Source organism: Scleropages formosus, chromosome 22, assembly GCF_900964775.1.
Source record: "Scleropages formosus chromosome 22, fSclFor1.1, whole genome shotgun sequence".
NCBI lineage: Eukaryota > Metazoa > Chordata > Actinopteri > Osteoglossiformes > Osteoglossidae > Scleropages > Scleropages formosus.
The window spans coordinates 2,054,997-2,074,635 of record NC_041827.1 but is presented as its reverse complement, the minus strand read 5'-3'; the positions used below and the strand labels follow the sequence as shown (position 1 = coordinate 2,074,635).

The 19,639-nt window shown below is 41.6% G+C and overlaps 1 protein-coding gene across 3 annotated transcripts in view; it reads right to left on the bottom strand.

Moving 5' to 3' along the window:
* Window positions 1-11,716, bottom strand: part of LOC108918496 (plexin-A2-like) — a 135,289-nt gene extending 123,573 nt beyond the window's left edge. Inside the window, exon 1 of one of the 3 annotated variants that reach the window (XM_018725808.2) lies at window positions 11,187-11,716. The gene's annotated coding sequence lies outside the window, so the exon portion shown is untranslated. Of the gene's footprint in view, window positions 1-4,975; window positions 5,039-11,186 lie in introns of those variants that run through there. The other 2 variants (XM_018725811.2, XM_018725810.2) reach the window with 2 other exon arrangements.
* Between the last annotated feature and the right edge of the window lie 7,923 nt (window positions 11,717-19,639).

Sequence of the window (19,639 nt, the reverse complement as noted above, 5' to 3'; positions counted from 1 at the left end):
TTTGGGGTTCCGATTTTACTCTGTGCTGTTGCTGTATTCTGTATGTTACTATGACCCAGTGTTGCCATTGTTGCAACAAAAAAATACTTTTTCTGGCTGGAACTGAAGGTGGAACGTGGAACTGAGGCAGAGCATGTCACTATAATCAATCATTAATCCCTGACAACTGATGGTGGGATATGGTGCAAAACAGCCAAGAAGTCAGTGCAGAGAGTAGACGGGGAGTCTGAACACCTGCACCTTGGCTTCTTGAAAAGGCTCACTTTCTAATCCTATGGCCATCTTGGATCATGAGTATTGGTACTAGATAGGAACAGCTTTACAGTATAGTGGTTAGCGTTGCTAGCAAAGGTCAGAGGTTTGATTCCCACCTCCAGCTGTGGTATCCTTGAACAAGATACTTACCCTAAATTGCTCCAGTAAAATTACCCAGCTGTAGAAATGGGTGAAAAACTGCAAGTTAAGTTACCTGAGAGAAAAGCATCACATAAATCAATGTAATATCTCATCTTTTCACTCTTATATCTGATTTTCTTTGCTGAAGCAAATATATTTATAGTTAATTTTTCCTTTGTGCTGCTAGAACCACAAAGTATTATACATCGGGGTAAAGCTAACAAGGATTACAGTTGCTACGCCTATTCTGACTGTGAAGAAAAAGTAGTTAATCAGGTATCCACAGACACTGAAAGAGCTTCTAATCTGGGCTCAGTAAGTTAAATATACTAGGAAGAATTATAACAAATTAAAAAATGTTACACTGAGGAAGGACAGGGATACCCCACACCAAGATGGCTTGTGTATTTCTGAAGCATATAAGATAAGAATTCTACAATTTATTTCCAGTGTCTGAGATGGCAAATGCAGTCCATGTCTACCTGGTGCACCTGCAGTGTGAAAAAGCAAAAAGGGGCCCTCACTTGCAAAGGTGCATAATTTGGGCATAGGGCCTGTAAATGATTCTGTTATTGTCACTGACATATTTTGATGCAGACAATGACATGCAAAATATTGCAGGATGTGGTGTTGAAATCCTAGTTATGAATCTACTAGCTCCACCCTTAAGCATGTCTTTCACATTGAGATTTGATTCATCACCGGAGGTGGAGCAACAACCACCTGTCGCATGTGTTGTATCACAGCTCCTGTGTCCTATCTCTTCCCACCGGGATGGGCGCTGGCCCCGTTCGGCATGCACCGGAATCTCCCCACCCGCTCCCTGCTATTGCCGCCATGGCTTCAAAGTGTCGAGGCAGCTGGGAGCAGACGGAGAGGCTGAGCGCACAGCCAGCCCTCTCCGTACATTAGGGCTGATCAAAGGCAAGAGACCCAAGCTTGCAGATTCCTCGTCTGCAAGGAGACTAAAATTAGAATTCCTTCCAGGGATAGGAGAAAGAAGGGAAAAGGTGCCTGATCATGCTCTTCTCCCTGGACAGAGGAAAGCATCTAGAACAGCGTTCTGTGATGGAGCCTGTAGGGTGTGTATGTTCAGCTGATAACAGAACCCCAGCAAAGGTCTGATGCTGATCCGTGGAGGGACTGCATATTGACCACATAGGAACCACTATACAAGCAGATTAAAGTGAAGCACAAAGAGAAATCATTAACCATCTTAATTCATGAAGCAGGTGTGCGGGACTCCACATGCAGAATCCCGGGTCTATCGAAGGAAAGGGTGCTTACTCTGTTGTCTCCTAACAAAAGACACCCGAACACCTCAAAGAACCAAAGGAAACAAAAATGCCTTTTTCTGTTCTGAATGGATAATAGAGGGCTCCATCTACGCTTTGATTCATCGGGTTTTCATTTTTTGTTCTTCATAAATGAGATCCTGACATCAACATCTAGACTGACACAGTATGTCAGTCAACAAAATTCAATTCGTACACAAACCAACGACAAAAGAGCAGTATAGTTTACGGTAAAATTCAATGAAAATGCTTACTTTTCCCATAAGGTACATTCCCACTGCACACTGACACAAAACAACAAACACATAGCCTACAGGATTCAGTGTTCTTAACATCTCATCATGCTATCTTATGTCTTTGCTATACGGAAATCAGAGGTGGCTGACATAGCCATTTAACCACAAAATAAATTAAAATTAGAACAAAAGCTGATGTCGAGCTGTGTGTGTTCACCAGTAAAGTGTGAAACAAAAAAGTATACTGTACACACCACTGACAGCATCTTTTAAAAATTTCTTTTCCAGCTTTGAAAACTGGTGAAGGAAACAGCAGCAAGGTTAGACTCAAATAAACAGAGCGCTTCAGATCATTTACCTGGAGGGCTTTGAGTACTGACACATACGGGACACAAACAACAAAAAGTTGAGGTTTGTGATGACCTGGCTGCGAAAGCAGAGATCAGTTGATCCCTACAGAGATGCTATATGTGAAACTGTGCCGACTGGGTCCAGACTAGACAAAAATTCTGAGTCTGTGTAAGTCTATTGGAAACTTCATACGTCCTTATTATTGGAATCACATTCTATGGACACTAATTAGTTCCCCATTATGAGGAAGACGGCCAACATGTCCTAAAATGCTGCTCTTCTGCCTCGATTAATGTACTAAAGTCTGCAATACACCCATAACTTGCAGCTGCACAATGCAGTTCATAAATATCTTAATATACTTATGGCTGTTGGGGCAACTTGTTGTATAGTGGTTAGAGTTGTCATCTTTGGACCAAAAAAGGTTGCAGGTTTGAACCCCATCTCCAGCTGTAGTACTCTTGAGCAAGGTACTTACCCTGCAATTGTTCCAATAAAATTACCCAGCTATATAAATGGGTTAAATGGGTAACTCCAAAAAAGTTCAGTTGGAGAAAAATATCACCTAAATGAGTAAATATGTGTAATTTATGAACGATGACGATCAAACATTCTTCTCCCTGAAACGTGAGGCAGTTTAAAGAGCAACGAAAGGCACAGTAAAGCTGACAAACATCAAGCAAAAATGTCAACTGAAACTCATAGCTGAATTTTGACATGAGTCAGTGCTGTACACATATTTTGGCAAAACACATAACATGCTATTTTATCCTACAATAGCCCATGGCGTTACTTAATAGCTGCAAATTTTACTGGGGAAAAAAAGCTTTCAGAAGCCATTGTGTTCAAAACACAATGACCACCATATTACACAACTAAGCAGTTATGTCCTTAGAACTGGGGTCAGGCCCAGCCTGCAATAACAGTCATCAGTCAGGCTTTCAATGCATTGCTCAAGAAAGTTGTTTTTACACTGCACCAATACACTCTGAGTGTGTTTTCTGGCAGAAAGTAGAAATTTGCAAAAACTTGAAGGTCCAAAATAAATGCTTGAAGTAACAAACCCCGTTCAAGTACCGCCATCAGTATGGAACCACATTACTCATAATGGTTAATGCAGTGAGATAATGAACACTTGATCGCGCCCTGTAGGTGCACATCACCTTTAGTTTCATTTAATTTGTGGAGAATCACAGTAAAAGCAATTCTCTCTCCCAGCCATCATAAATGATGTGTGTAAATTTACCCAGGGACCAGTATGAGAACTCCATGTACCCATTGGGTACACAGTGCCTATCATTGTAACTAAATCACTATTAGCTGTCAATCATAGTAAGTCATTAAACCGATCAATCGCCCTTCTTCACATGGACCAATTCACTGGACGCTACAGGAAAACAGAACCTCTAACCTTTAATCGTCATGACGAGACATGGTGCTTTGTGGAACACAAAGAAAAATGCAAAGTGTTTCCAAGTTCTGTGAAGGTGAGTGTACATGAATATTCATTAGCTCTGCTACTGCTTAAAATAGTTGTAACCAGCAATTAGGAATCAAAATACATTCCAGCCTTGTCTGCTCATGAATATGTATAAGTAATGCCAAAGACCGGAGCCAGAGAAAGTAAGAGGCAGCGTCTAATATGTACCTGAACATGGTCCTCTCCTCAGGGAGAGTTCACATTTCTTTCAACTCTGTTTGAACCCTGAAACGACACAGTATCCCTTCGGTGCGGGCCAAAACAAATAATCTGGAGAAGCACAAGTCTGTGTCTATGTCCCTGCAACAGATCTGCTGTTATTTTGGAGGGGGTTTGGGAAAGTTCGACATTGCCAATATTTGTCTTCAGTCATAACCCTTTGAGTTATTCTCACAAATGATGTGCTTTACAAGGTTGCATGTGTAAGGTTCCCTTCATGGCTTTTAATCACAGCCAAGCGCTGTTTGTTTAGGTTTCCCGCCATGTTTATCAGAGCATTTGGTGGGTTGATGGGTGGGTGGGGGCAACGTGGCTGCTTAAGTCTTCAGTGCTCATCTATAGCATTCCTCCTGTTATCTCCGTTCCAGAATCGTTCGAGCCCTTATCTCCTGTCTCGTCCTTGGCTGCTGGTGGTGGTGTATTTGTAAGAGCTGATGCTTCTCTCTCTCACAGGGAAGGGAGCTATCTGCAGATAATGGCACGATAAAGCTGGAAGCTGCAGCCAGACGGACGCTTCACGTGTGGCTTTGCAAACACTTTCCTCGCTGGTCCTTGGGCAACACATTGGAAGTATGAGCAGCTTTACTATCATAAGCATTTCAAGCATTTTAAGAACTTCAATATTTTGTCTTTCTTAAGGACATAATACATCTGGAGGAAAGATGAGATGAATGATTCCAGTGCCTTTACTTTTTTGTTTACATTTATTTGTTTTCTGACACTTCTCCAGAGCAACTTAGAATGTTAGATTTTTTTACGCATTTGTTCAGCTGGGTAATTTTACTAGGAAAAGTAGGGGTAAGTATCTCACTCAAAGGGTACTATGGCAGTAGGTGAGATTCAAACCAGCAACTGCTGGATTTGAAGGCAGCAGATCTAACCACTATACTCTCAGTTTCCCAATGTGTAAATGGTTACTTTAGTTCGAGTGCACTTTACTGAGTTGTGTCTCTAAACGTTTTTTTCTCTAGGGGATTAATAAAGATTTATTCACTCACTCAATCTGTGGCAACTTGTCCAAGTCAGCATCCCAGTGCTCTGAAGCCTATCCTTGAAGCAGGGCCTCCCGACGGTACGCTTAGGACAGGATGCCAGGCTGTTGCAGAAATAAAGATTTACTTAAAAATTACTTGTATGTCAGAAACATCGATTAAGTGCAATAACAAATAATGTAGATATAGCGCTGACATTCTGCCCAGGATGTGTCACGTTTTATTCTTTGTGTCTTTCAAGATCACCTCCAGGTCACTGTGGTCCAGATTACCATGACCATATATGAACAAGCCACCAAATTCATAAGAAAAGCATCACAAAGTGATTACTCTAGAGGATCTTAATACATGGTATCCCATTAGGACCAAGGTACTGTATTAATGTATGGCTAAAGTTTAAATAGTGAAAAAGGCTTACTGAGGGGAAAAATATAAATAATAATGTTTTTCCTTTTATAAGTTTTGTGTCAAGAAATCTTTTTCATTCTCTATTTTAGGGCCAATGAACCTGAAATTTTGTGGTATCTTTTCAAGTCTCACTGCTCAACAGGTCTTGTTATAGGTTAAGAGGTGAGGACTTCTTTAATTAAACACGGATTAGGAATATGTCAAGGGTCCTGCTGTTAATGTAGCTGCCGTTTGTGATTTTTCTTCATTAAACAGGACCTTTAAAGTCCGGAGAAACGTAATTCCAGTGCAAAGATTAATTTAACAGATGAAAGGTCTGTGTGTCCATCACTGTCCTGCATCATCATCTCCTCTGCCAGTTGTGTTTGAGGTTGGTGTACTGAATAATTTGGGGCCCGTTTTTTTTTTGCAGCAAGCTAGCAGGTTCTGGGGTGTCGCGATAAGGCTTAGCTTCACTGGCCCCTTTCAGGGTCATAATCAGGTGGTTGCCAGGTATTAAAAGGGTCTCCTACTGGGAGGCAGAAGAACAGAACTTGCCAGGAACATCTATGGAAGAGGACAACTTCCAGCCAAAATGCTCATGAGCCAGCCTATCACCAGCATGCTGATGCTGTGTTCTCCACTCCATCACTACCATGGCCTTCCACAGCTGACAACAGATGGGAAAACCATCAGGTAAGTGCTGGAAAAGGAGCCATGCACATTGCTGCTGTCATGCTGTATTACAGCCCCTTAGGACCACTTTCTGTGTAAGTTCGATTGATTTCCCCATGCCCCTTTGTGTTTAGCGATGCTCAAATCGAGCCAGATTTTATTTTTTTGTTGGCAGCCTGTAGCTGTTGATCTGAACGGTTTTAAATCTAGATCTATCTATTATGTGTCACCATCAGCAACAACAAACAGATGCTGTGGATCCAGGCAATAAGACAGAAATAAAAGATAAGCTATAAGTCACATTAAATATCAATAGGGTATTTAATGATGGCAGAAATGCAACATAAAGATCAGAAAACTAGACAGTACTCTGAATGTAGACATTGATTCTGAATTCCAGGTAAAACCCAGCAACTGCTTTAATGATTAAAGCTCTCCGGAAAATTTAGGCCGTGCTCACTGACTGTACAAAAGCACAAGAATTCAAGTTGTGCTTAATAATGACTTTGTCTAAGTATGTAAAATACAGTAATTTTTTGAATAATGTGTTAGCCTGCTGACTGATTATCACCACCAAGGATCACTCACTGTCAGCAAGAGTAGATAGTGGGCAAAGAAAATATTTTGACATTCAATCTGTTATACAGAAAGGAGCATATAACACAGTTACAAGAAAACTGACCAAATGCATTCAGCTCCAGTCTGACACAATAATTGCAAATGTGCAATGAACTGATAAGTATATTGGTTATATATATATAGTTCTGTTGTGAACAAGCAAGCAAAGATACTAAAGAAAAACTGCTGAAAGGAATTTTGCTCAGAGCAAGCGGCAACAAGGATGTATCACACTAAAACACCAAATCATACTAAAATCTTAAGGAAACAAACATGCAGGCTGGGATTCCATTCATGAATGGAGAAAAGACAGAACAGAGACACCACTGATTTGAAAGACTGCATGCGTTTTTTCTCCAGTGACAGTACAAATAAACCGTTGCAACAATAATTGGTAATGAAAAAATGTTTCTTTACCTAAATAGTTTTCCCCAGCAGTGCTGCTGGCTGGTCGAAAAGGAATCAGCCAGAGTGATATGCTTGTTATGAACTGGTCAGATTGCATATTCAGATACTTTATGTTTGGACACGGAACACCTCTTGGCCTAGTTTGAGCCACCAGGTTTAACTTTGGTGCAATGTTGCGCAACGTCTGTAAGTACCATTGCCCGAAACGCCCTGAGTGCCTGTGATGTAACCCGATTTCCCTGTCACCATCAGTGGTGGGTGTTTAAAGTACACCCCTGGTTACCACGGTGGGCACTCCAACAGGGGATGACACACAACCACAGGAAGTCAAAAAGGCTGCGACAAACACCCAGAAAAACAAAATGTAAATCTGACTGGCAGGAGACAGAACACTCAACAGCGAAACGAATTTGAAATGCACACTGGGGTGGATTTGGAAAACAGCAAAATTCAGCTATGACCACGTGTGATCGGAAGGTTGTGAATCATTACTAGTGGGGAACAATGAATTTGCATTTGTTCTGATTTAAAAGGTTAGTTAAAGGGTTCTGCTCATGTTCTTAATCACTCATAAGAACCTCTGAAGCTGAAATACCCCAAACTACACTAGAGGAGGAAACCAGCGAGTCTCATGTGTATCAGCAAAGGGAGGGAACGCACTAAAACACTACCAGCAGCCTTCCACTGTTCATTGTTGCTTTTCCTTTGTTGAGCCATATCTCAGTCATGTGGCCATTAGGTAAGCTGAGAAAAATTACCCCAAAAACAATTGCATTTTATGGTTATGTGTTTAAAGGTTTACAAGTTCGGCTCCCTGTGACAGCTTTTCATTGAACTGTATGCTTACACACATTTGCAGCTCTTAATGAAACACACCCTGCTGATGCTATGCAACAGCTCTAGCCCTTCAGGGACATCAGGTCAGTGTGCTGAAGCATTTATCTAACTGCTGCCTTCATCAAGATCACAACTTCATAAAAGTAAGATTTTTCAAGGCTGGCAGTATTGAAATAAAAGCTAATCTTCTTCATTCAAAAGCATAGACCCTGTGGGCTGAGCAACAGTTAGTTCTCTAAGAGACTGCTGCTTTGGGGCATAATTAGGGGTGCTCTTCATCGGCTGTTGAAGGGCTGAGGCCAGGTCAGCGATCTGGCCAAGTTCCTTCAGCATGCCGTAGCGCTAGGGCCAACATTTCCGGCTCAGACTCTCTGAACCTGCCCAAATCAGCAAAGGAAATTAGTTCTTGGAAAGGGAAGAATTTGGACTCGGACGCCTGATTAAGGAACACATCTGAAAATGGATCTGTGAAACAGAAATGTAAAACTACGTTCAGATACAACATTCTGCCTCTTGCTCTGATGGCAAAGAACAACTGATTTGTCAGTTTTGATTGGTTTCCAGATGTGACACCATCTATTTCATAGTCGGATCTGCCATAAAAAAGCTACCAGTAAAACATAGAAAATCAGTGAAAAGCACGAGGAACAACACTGGCACATTTTTTAGACAACCATGACAAAAAAGGAGTACAGTCTTTCATATCACAACAAATTAGGGTAGAGAAAACACACCTATATGACCTTTAAGTGTGTATACAGCATATAGTTCTCGGTTTGACCTGCAGGCATAAGCAGTGTAACAAGTTGGAATACACAAATCAATAGATCAAGACTTGAACTTGCTAATGCAAAGCCCTTTTAGAGTGGGGGGAGGTAAAAAAAACAAGAGTCTCCAAAGTAGGTTACACAATAATAGTACACAGTGAGCAAGGGGACAGTTCAAAACCCTTCAGCCTCCAGCTCATGAGCCCACACATGCACAAACACACACAGACACAAGTCATCCACCCTTCCTGATAAACTGCAAGCAATCTTTGTTAGGTGTTTACTCCGCACAGGAGCTGCATTCTCCCCACTGTGTCATTAACCTTATTGATTAAACAGTTGGCACATTGTGGATAAAGGCAGACACACACAATATTATGTTGCCTAACTGATGGGCCATCCAGGAGATCAGAAAGGAATCACTTCAGCATGATGCAATTCTTGTAAATCACCAAACTCTTTGTAACACCTGGATGATAATGCATCCAGTCCTACATTAACCTGCAAGCAACGATCAGACAGTCTGATCGTACTGCTGCACTGGATGATGATATTTCAGTATTTGTGGGAATAAGAAACCACGTTTAAGATACACAGTGAAATGAGACAGTGAAGGAAGTTTATTCTTCACATCTCAATCCAGATGAATGGCTCTGCAAGCAGTTCAGCTCACTGCTTCATCTGCAGAGAACTTTATCTTCTCTGGCAAATTACCTGAAGGGTCTAAATGCAGGTAAACTAATCTTTTAACTCCCTACAGAGTGAGAGAAAAATCAGAAGAGTGCCTGGCCATGCCAAGCCTTCAAAGGAGAAGTCCTGAAAAATGAATGAAAGAGAAGAAAACTGAGGTGGGGGATTAAAGTTTAATCACTTCTTTGCTTTTCACTTTGCCAGCCATTCTCCCACACTACAGGGCTCATGTTTGCTCAGAGCACTGCCAATAAGAGCTCGGTCCGATCACCACTTCCCATTCTGTCATTATTCCATCTCTGAAGACCCTTCATCTCTCTTGAGGTATCAGGGGTACCACGTGATTTTGTGCCTAAAACACTTTCCAAAGGGTCACCACCACCCAAAGAGAATAAACACACAGGTCCGAGTGATTCATAGGCTCTCATTTGTGAACATAGGTTCAGATGTTTTTTTTTTCTTTATTTCAAATTCCTTTCTGCTTGCTTCTAAGACATTCTAAAATCACAGCAGTCAGTGGGATTTTGTTTATCACAGCGCCTTTAATTATGTGATAATTTGTCAACTCTAACTGTTGTCGGTGTCTGTTGTGGAGTATGTTAACAAAGTACCTCTGAGTCTTGCCAGTTTTCAGTGGTCAAACTGATGCTTTAAATGGTGACATTTGAATGAGGAGGAGAAGGTCAGACTGCAAACTAGTCAAATGAGGAACCGTATTAAAAAAAGCAGATCCGTGGTGCACAAAATACACAATATGAATATAATCTGTGTATATTCATTGTCTCAACAGGAATAACAGCCTGTTGTATCATATCAAATAAATTAAAATCATTTTCAAAATATTTCAGAATAAGCCTGATTTGAATGCACGACGATGAATAGAATATTCAACAAGAAATCTATGTTTAATAAAATGAATGAAATATAAAACCATCATCAAAATTAAAATGCACGTGCTATGTATTTGAAAACATATGCTGTATATTACTGTTTATTTAGCATTTCCTGAGAAATGGATTATATTGTTGGATTTGCACAGGAGGAAATTCCCAAATTGGCACAAGCGCTGCGCTGCATGCATCTGGGAAGAAAACTCACAACCTTCAGTGGGAAAATCCAAACCAGGTTTCACCACCGTTGGAAAAAAAAAAATTAAAAAAATCAAGGCTAAGGACAGGAAAGATGCCTCTCAAAACACAACTGAAAATGAATCGTAAATGAGAAAATAACTGAAACACAACATTCTGGAACGGTGTGGGGGAAAAAAAAGATGCTTTGCAAGGACGCATTTGGTTACTTTAAAATTGCACATGATCTGATGATGCAGTTTGTGGATTTACAGGGATACGAGGTCCGTTCGGAGGTTCCGACAACTGCCAGCATAGAGCCGGAGCCGCTATTTAATGATCTAATGCTGGAGTGGAAAAGAGACGGACCATATGCTGCCCCGAGAGGATCGAAATCCATCCTGCGATGTGTTCAGAGGAGCACAAGCTTCTTGAAACATCTCATCCACTTCAATATAGGTTAGGAGGAGCACACACCGAAATGTGCGTGGCTTTCTCTTCCACTCGCGACACTCACCATACAATGAATGTGGAATAAAAGGCGCCTTTGGTGGAACTGACGGTTCTAACGGAGCCCGAGTGCGGAGTTGCTCCAAGCAGCGGGGGCAACAGCGAGAGAAACGTTTGGGTGACGGAGCATCACTTCTGCGGATCTAAACCCAAAATCCCACATTCAAAATCATGCAGAATCCCCCCGCGGCGGGGACGTGCAGCCACCCAACTTGGTACAGCGGAGTGGAGTACAGTACAGTAGAGTACAGTACTCACCGTTGAGTGTAAAAGCGGCCGATCGCGCCTTTTCATGGTCCCGACCGCTTGGTGCCGGTACTCGCTGCCCGGGCTCTTATATCCACATTTAGAGGGACCTGCAGGAGCCGAGCTGCGCTGTGTCTCAGGTGTCCTCCCCCCGGCGCGCTCAGTGACACTCCCGCCGTTCTGACTCCATTCATTCACGAGCATCTGGAGCGCTGTCGCGCGGAGCCACAGGCGCGTTACCTGTCATTCACTGCAGATCGCCGATGAGCGCCGATCATCAATCATCACCGCGGAGCATCGCCGAGCACCAGCTCACTTCTGGATGTACCTCTCTTTGACGGACCTCTTCTTCACGTCTTCACGGCAAATGCCAGATCTACTCTCTCTTTACGCTTCTCGTTCCTCCACCTTTTTCTCCAGGACTCGGTTGAGACGCGCGTGCAGGGAACGTCGCGCGGCCATTCTCCTTCACGTGTCCCCTGCCTGCGCGGAGCGAACGCGAGACCACCAGGGCGAACGCTGCCCCTTCCGAGTACAGTATCCTGTGCTAGTAGCAGCGCTTCATTTAAACACCCCCCACACCCCAGCACCAACCCCCCACGTGCCCTCCTGCCACTCGGCTCATTTGCGTCCTGTTCGCATTAACCGCTTCCGTGCGTCTCCGGCTGGAGCACCATCCTCCTTTTAATAATCACACATTATTATTTTTATTATTATTATTATTATTATTATTATTATTATTATTATTATTATTAGGTATTAAAGCTTTGCAGCATTGCTTCCCTTTGCAAGCTTGGAAAAAAGATATTTAAAAGATAAGTTGGACGAGATATTAACATGCAAGCCAGGTTACCGACGCCTGTTAACTATTACATGTTACGACCCTTACTACATTTAGGGTACATAGGTGTCCAGCCAGGTTAAACAACACAATAGACAGATAAAAGTGGATTTTTTTTTTCTTATTAGAGCTAGACTTACTTAAATATTAAGACTAAAGATAAACTCCGCAAACTTTGCCAAATCAGTTTGTCTTTAATCTTAATATTAGTACTGGCTCACGTTTGCCATTCTGAATAAATTTTAGCCCCTCCAATTTTTCTGTTAATTTCTTGCCATAATAATAACAGCCAATGCACAACAATTCAGGTTCCTTGTCTTTTTAAATGATTTCTTATTATTCAATAGGCACTGTCACTAAATTCTCTCTCTCTCTCTCTATACATATTTACGTATATAATATATATATATATATATATATAGAGAGAGAGAGAATTTAGTGACAGTGCATATATACGTATATATGCGCAGAGGAGCATGTCTATAAATCTATTGCACATAAATTTCTAACACATCTTCCACGTTACATTGGATACAGCCCCGTTTCATTGTTTATCATGACTCAATTTGAACTTTTTTAGAGAAGCATTTATAAAAAACGGACCATCAGCTATAAAACCAATGGAAAAATATGTTAAATTTAGATTGTATCAGAAATCATCGTGCATCCTGAACATCCTTGTGAGAAACGGTCACATCAAACGTACAGAACACTGACACCTGTCGGTTTTACTTTGTAATGGCATTTATAACTATAGTACAGCACAGTACTGTATAAGTGTTTCAGTAATTGCATTTCGACCCTTAATTATTTTTCTTTAAGTAAGCATGGTTGCAGTATAGACTGCGCATCCACAAATCTTATATAAATCTGAGTTTTAATCCCTCACTTGCTGTAGGTTCATTGATCAAGTTACTAACCCTGAATTAATACGCTTGGAATGTAAACCCTGCTTTTAGGCTGTAAGTGCTATAGTGCAGAACTTACACTGTAAGCCTCTAATTGTAAGACAAAAGCAATCTCTGTATGAAGGTTAATAAGACATCTAGTGCTTAGCACTGTAAGTCGCTTAGGAGAAAAGTGTCAGTCAAATGAATAAATGTAAAAGTCTGTGTTTCACAATATATAAGGTTAAGATTTGGGTTGGAGATGAAGAAGGCTCAGATTACACCATCAAACCACTCCATCTTTGGCTCATTATTTGGAACTCTTCACATATTTGTTTTTCTTGTTATTCTGGATATAATGTTTAAAACATTCTATACTAAGTGCAGCAATAAATATGCTACAGTTACAGCACCAAAGTAAATTTTTCAAATGGAAGATCACACACACACATCATCTGAAACCGCTTGTCCTGTATGGGGCACGGGGAGCCGGAGCCTAACCCAGCAGCACAGGGTGTAAGGCTGGAGGGGGAGGGGACACACCCAGGATGGGACTCCAGTCCATCGTAAGGCACCCCAAGCGAAACTTGAACCCCAGACCCACCGGAGAGCAGGACCCGGTCCAACCCACCGTGCCCCGTCTCAAATGGAAAATGACAGCTCTATTTCAGATGACTTGTTTTCTACATATTTCAACAGGTTATCATTCCCCTTTTACTATTCATCTTGATTTATAGTAACTTTTTAGTTGCTGATCCTCACAGTGCAAAAAAAAAAATGTAAGAGCTATGTAATTAACATGATGATGGCACGCACACACACACCCACACTTCCTGAACCACTTGTCCCATATGGGGTCGCAGGGAACCAGAGCCTAACCCAGCAACACAGGGTGTAAGGCTGAAGGAGGAGGGGATACACCCAGGACGGGATGCCAGTCCATCACAAGGCACCCCAAGCAGGGACTTGAACCCCAGACCCACTAGAGAACAGGACCCGGTCCAACCCACTGCACCACCACACCCCTCTGACGGCATACATCTTTAAAAAATTCCTTTAAAAAAATGATATCTCTTTGCATTTATTTTCAAGATCCTCGCAATCAGTCTTTCAATTGCCTCTTTTGCTCATACTCCAGTTTTTTGTTTGTTTTTCAAGGTAGACCTGCTTGTCTGCAAAGGCTACTCTTGTTTTCTTCATATCATCAATAATATAGATTGGGAAACCGAATACAGCAAACCTGCTATTAGGAAGCACACTCAGACTACCAAGTTAATGAGAACGCTGTGGTCCGACATTTGTGGCTGTGGGGTTCCATACCTAAGCTCTGTATTGCTACCTCTGAGACGCTACCTCTTTCAGCAGATAATCAAATAGACCCCTGATTCAATAATACTGAGGGCATTTGGACAGAGCAGCTCTTTTTTAACTGAACGGCAATTTCATTCAATTACAAGATGATGAGGCTGGTTGTGCCTAATGACCAAGTAGACATACATCAAAATTTGGCTTTCCCAGCCAGCTCGGAGAGCCAGAAAAAGCAGAGCCTACGGTGGTTTCTTCAGCATAAGAGGTAAAGAGCAGTGTGTTTGTGAAATCATGTGAAATTGCCTTTTAACTGTACTGGAAAATACCATGAGCAATCACAGTATTACAATACCAAGCATCTTTTCCTTCAGGACTGATCAATGTGACTCATTCTTGGGGCTAAATCAGCATCACACAGTTTTATGTCGTAAATATTGAGTCATAAAGGGTGAAATTCAGTTTGCATTTACCTTTATCCATTTGGCAGATGGTTTTCCCCAAAGTGACATACACTTCAGAGTAAACAAATGTGCATCACACAAAATACAGAGGACATAGATGTGATTAATATGTGATTAATACATTAAACATGTGATTAACTGGACAGCTAGTAGTATAGTAGTTAGAGTGGATTCCTCTGGATACAAAGGTCATGGGTTCGAATGCTACCTGTGACTCACATAGCAATGTGACAGAGCAGGTCTGTCCCAGTTCAGGTAAGGGGTGAAAATACTCATTCATTGCACAGTTAAGGTAACTCAGTGGGTACACACACTGCAGTGGCTATGTCCTTTACATCATACAGGACATACATTTGACTCTCACTGGTATGTGTTTTACGTTTGTGTCACTGATTTACGCCCTGTGTTACCAGGTAGGCTCCGGTTCCCCGCAACCCCATATGGGACAAGCGATTCAGAAAACGTGTGTGTGTGTGTTTGTGTCACTGATACACCGCTTACCCAACAGCATTGTCTTTAGGCCTGGCAAAAGACCCAAGTGAGGTGTTAAGTGTTTTAAATACTGCGTGTTATTGGGTGGCCCATGTTCATGAAAATGGGAAAACAAATTACTGTAAAAGTTTTTCATTCACTGGTTTTTATTAATCATTGTATTTTATGAAAATGAGAAAGGTAATGCACAGGAAAATTGTATTCGTTGTAATGAGACATTTGTAGATCACTTTTGCCGAGTTCATGTGTATGATTAACACCCAGTTTTGGTTCAGTTGTTCCTAAAAAGACAAAGGAAGGCTATTTAAAGGGCTTGTTTTTGCACTTTAAGAAAGGAGTGGTCTAGGTGTGCATGGTATGTGCTGCTGAAGTATTGTCACCCTTATTTGCAAATATTGCATATAGTTCTTGTTTCTCACTTTGGCACTTTAATAAACAGTTTTGGAACTAAGAAGGTTTATTGTGGCTTACAGTTAAGGTTGAAGAAAAGAAATCAAGAAATACATTTATCCCACACCAAGATATGAGGTGTGACAAGTACCCTTGAGCAAGGTAAAGGTTACCCAGCTTTGTGAAAGGGTAAATAATAAGTGACTTAACACTGTAAGTTACTTCAGAGAAAAGAGCTAGATCAATGTAGTGTATTGAAGAACAGCTATCTTGTTCTATTCAGCAACTGTCAGAACATACATCTTACAGGAGTGACATTAAATTATAGCTCTGTATTAAAGTGAAAGTTCAGAAATCCTGCTTGAGTATGGCAAGGCGAACACAAGAAGGTACAATGGAATACCCCCCCAAAGAATGAATGAATGAATGAATCAATCAATCAATTAATTCATCAATCAATAAATAAATACATACATACACATGTAGTGGGTTGTACCAGAGTTAATTTCAAATCCAGTATGGCTCAGGATTGTGGTGCAATGGAAGAAGATCAGGATCACCCTGACAACAAATGATGTCTCTCCAGAGATGGAGAGGATCCCAGCAGTGTCTATCAAGAGTTCACTTTAATCCACATTCCCAAGCTTTCTGAGCACACATGAGGCCATGAGTTGTGTTTTCAAGTGATGGCTTCTATTATACATAGCCCACATTTCTTGCTTCTTTTCCAAAGCAAAGTCCAGTTTGTTTGCACCTTTAGTGGGACAAAAAGATGAGGGTCTCTTCTTGGTTGCAAAAGAGTAAAAGGTCCATTTGTACAGCAGCATGTCTGTCCATGGTCAGCTGATACACATCTGTATGTCGTATCAAATGCCACTTAAAAAGCTGACAAATGCTACAAAGCGATGGATTATTCCTACCATAATTACTAATTAAAATATGCAGTTCTTCCCTCTGGCAAATTTGCTTTTCCATTTCCTTTTTATTTAATGAGAAGTTTCTCCAAGGGCTGACAGCCAGTTCTAGAATAAAATCAGCCACTGGTACAACACAAAAAGTGTGATTTTCACCAGACATGCAGAATGCAACTTCGGCTGAAGATTTTTATAAAGATTTTACTTTCAACCTCAGCCTGTCTAAAGAAAAAATATATCCAATATGTGATTGTAATAGTCAAAATTTCAATTTAGTATTCCTGAAAATTCTGTTTGGAGTGAGATATTTACTGTGGCAAAGCGGAAGGCAGCAAAAACGCATTAATGCTGGAAAGAAACGCTTCAAAGTGCCTTCAGAACAGTGACACAGAGGGCTTGTTCACGTGAATAAATGATGCTCACAGTTCCACTGTCTCGCATTAAGAGGCTGTCCTTGTGTTGCTATTAATATTGTGAAGTGGGGAGTGTTTTTGACAGAGGTCTTTGTGAAGGACCTGCTCATGCTATTTCATGGTCTCATCACAAAGTCATCCTCTGTGACAACGTCTGTCCCGCTGTGTTGGCTGGAGTCACGGCGCATTGACTCGCATTAAACTACCATGAGAGTTTTATATGTGTCCATAGCTGGTCAGGACTGAGGGGACGGGGTGGGACAGAGCAGGGCGTAGGGTCCTGTGAATGTTATACATGTTTACATGAAGAATCGGTTGATAGCATTGAACTGATAATGTATTTTTCCAGTAATTTTGAAGTAGGCTTAATTTGATGTTGTTTTGAGTTAATAAAAAATAATAAACATCCTGCAACTGGTGTCCTGTTCATAATTTACCCTGCATCACGTCCCATGTTTCTAGCAAAGGCTCTGGAGCTGGCCTGAATGAGCAGGTGATGAAAACAGAATTAATGAAAAAAAAAAACATGAGGATTAGACTTTTAAAACATTGTTTTTTCATTACAGAACCTAATCAGTTAAATGAGATTTTTGTTTTATTCAACTTTTACTAACTGTACATACTAGAAGAAAATGGAGTTTGGACTTACAAACAAATCTAGTTAGAAACAGACTTCTGATTTTAAATGCATTTGTAAGTCGACTCAGTGTACTAGTAATATGTACAAAAATATAGTATTTGTCATTGCAGAATAAAATATATCAGTTTTGTGATTAAGCTTATTTTACAGTACAAAACAGAGACAATTTTCACATTTCACAAGGATATCTGTTTCAGGGGTTAGAGGCAGAGTGGAAATAAACTGGAGAAAAAAAATGTCCAAACAGCCTCTATTATTTGCCTTCTTCAATCTGACGGGAGTCTGTTGTTGTAGTCTGTCACCAGTTCTACCTAGTGCCAAACGGCAGCCCTTCTTATGGCTACCACAAGTCAATTCATTTACCTTACAGTCCATCAAGTTGTTTTTGTATAGGGCCCTTCCCACCAGTTTGCCTCAAAGCACAGATGGATTTTCAACAAATAACATAAGCAATAAGAGTAATAATATACAGTTCAAAAGAAGCCCTGGAAAACATTTTAAACTGGGGAGGAGATACAAAGCTCCAAAGGCTAGTGCAACCCTCTGAGGATCCATGGCCAACAGGCTGTCCACCCCTTCTGGGCGTGCTACAATTATACAATTAGATCATGCTGATGACATGGACATGTGTGTTAACAAGCTTGCCTGAGGGGTATCCTGAATCCTAAATAATGTACAAGGCAGAGACAGGGTTAGTTTGACAGCCGGAAAATCCTTAGGAAAAGGAGCATATAGGACTCGTGGAGTAATTCCAGGGGATGACATCATGGTACATTGCTTATACTGCTTCATTAAGATTGGTGATGTAAGCAAGGGTAAAATTACAGTAAGCCTAGGACTGTGAGGGGCAATGAAAGTTCCAGTTGTGCACACATTGCTACAGAATGACATGGCTGAAAGATGAAAGAGACATTTTGAACCTTATGGTGACCCTGCACTATGAATTTGCAAAGCTCCACAACTTTGTTCAGCTTTTTATCTTTTTGCAACAAAGCTAATATCTACTTAACCAACCAAAAGGTTCAACTTGTGGTTCCCCAGGTGTCATGGGCCTAACTCAATGAAACACAGATGAAGAGAGATGTCCACTTGACAACCTCAGTGAAATACCCATGTTGTCACCCTGTTGGTCGATATGGTGGTTGGGGAAGGCGATTAAGCCGCATGTTCTGAGTCGTAGAGATGTATAATGGTATTGGCGGATGTTTTCTCCAGGACTTCAAATGCAAGATGGTGAGGTCAGTTGGACTGGGCCTTGCGCACAGCCACTGATATATGTGCACGGGGTGTAACATCTTATCACGTGTATGTTGAATGTTACTCAGTCAACTGAGAAACAGTTCTTTCAAATTCTGAGAACCTTCACATTAACCAATTAACATATTAAGCCGTACAATTGTTATGAAAATATGTATTCAGTTTCACACATTCACACATAAGATCACTTTGTAATGGCTTCCTTAGAAGTAAAGATTCATAATATTCCAGTAATGATCCTTCCCCCTTCCTGGATCGGGGCCTTGGCGTGGCGGAAGGGCTTGCATGATCTAGGGATCTCCAGAGCTATGTCGTCGGGAGCATTATGCTCCTGGTAGGGTCTCCCAAGACAAACAGGTCTGGAGTGAAGATCCAGACTAACACGATCCAAAAACCTCCATGAAAAATGGAAACAGAAGAATGTTTACCCTGCCTGGAATAGAGTCACTGGGACTTACCCCTGGAGCCAGGCCTGGAGCTAGGCGAGCGCCTGGTGGCCAGGAAGGCCACGTAACCTGGCCGGGCTCAGCTCAAAAAGGCATTGTGGGGGGGCCATGTGGGTCCACCACCTGCAAGGTCCATCATGGGGGTCAGGTGCAATGTGTACCAGGCAGCAGGAGGGGGCGGGGTTGTGCATGGTGTCGCGGCCCCTCGTGATAGAAACTGGCTCTTGGTACGTGGAATGTTACCTCACTGGGGGGGGGAGGAGCCGGAACTGGTGCAGGAGGTTGAGAAATGCCAACTAGATATAGTTGGGCTCACCTCCACTCACAGTGTTGGCTCTGGAACCAAACTCCTCCATAGGGGGTGGTCTCTCTCCTACTCAGGAGTTGCACAGGGTGAGAGGCGCCGGGCGGGTGTG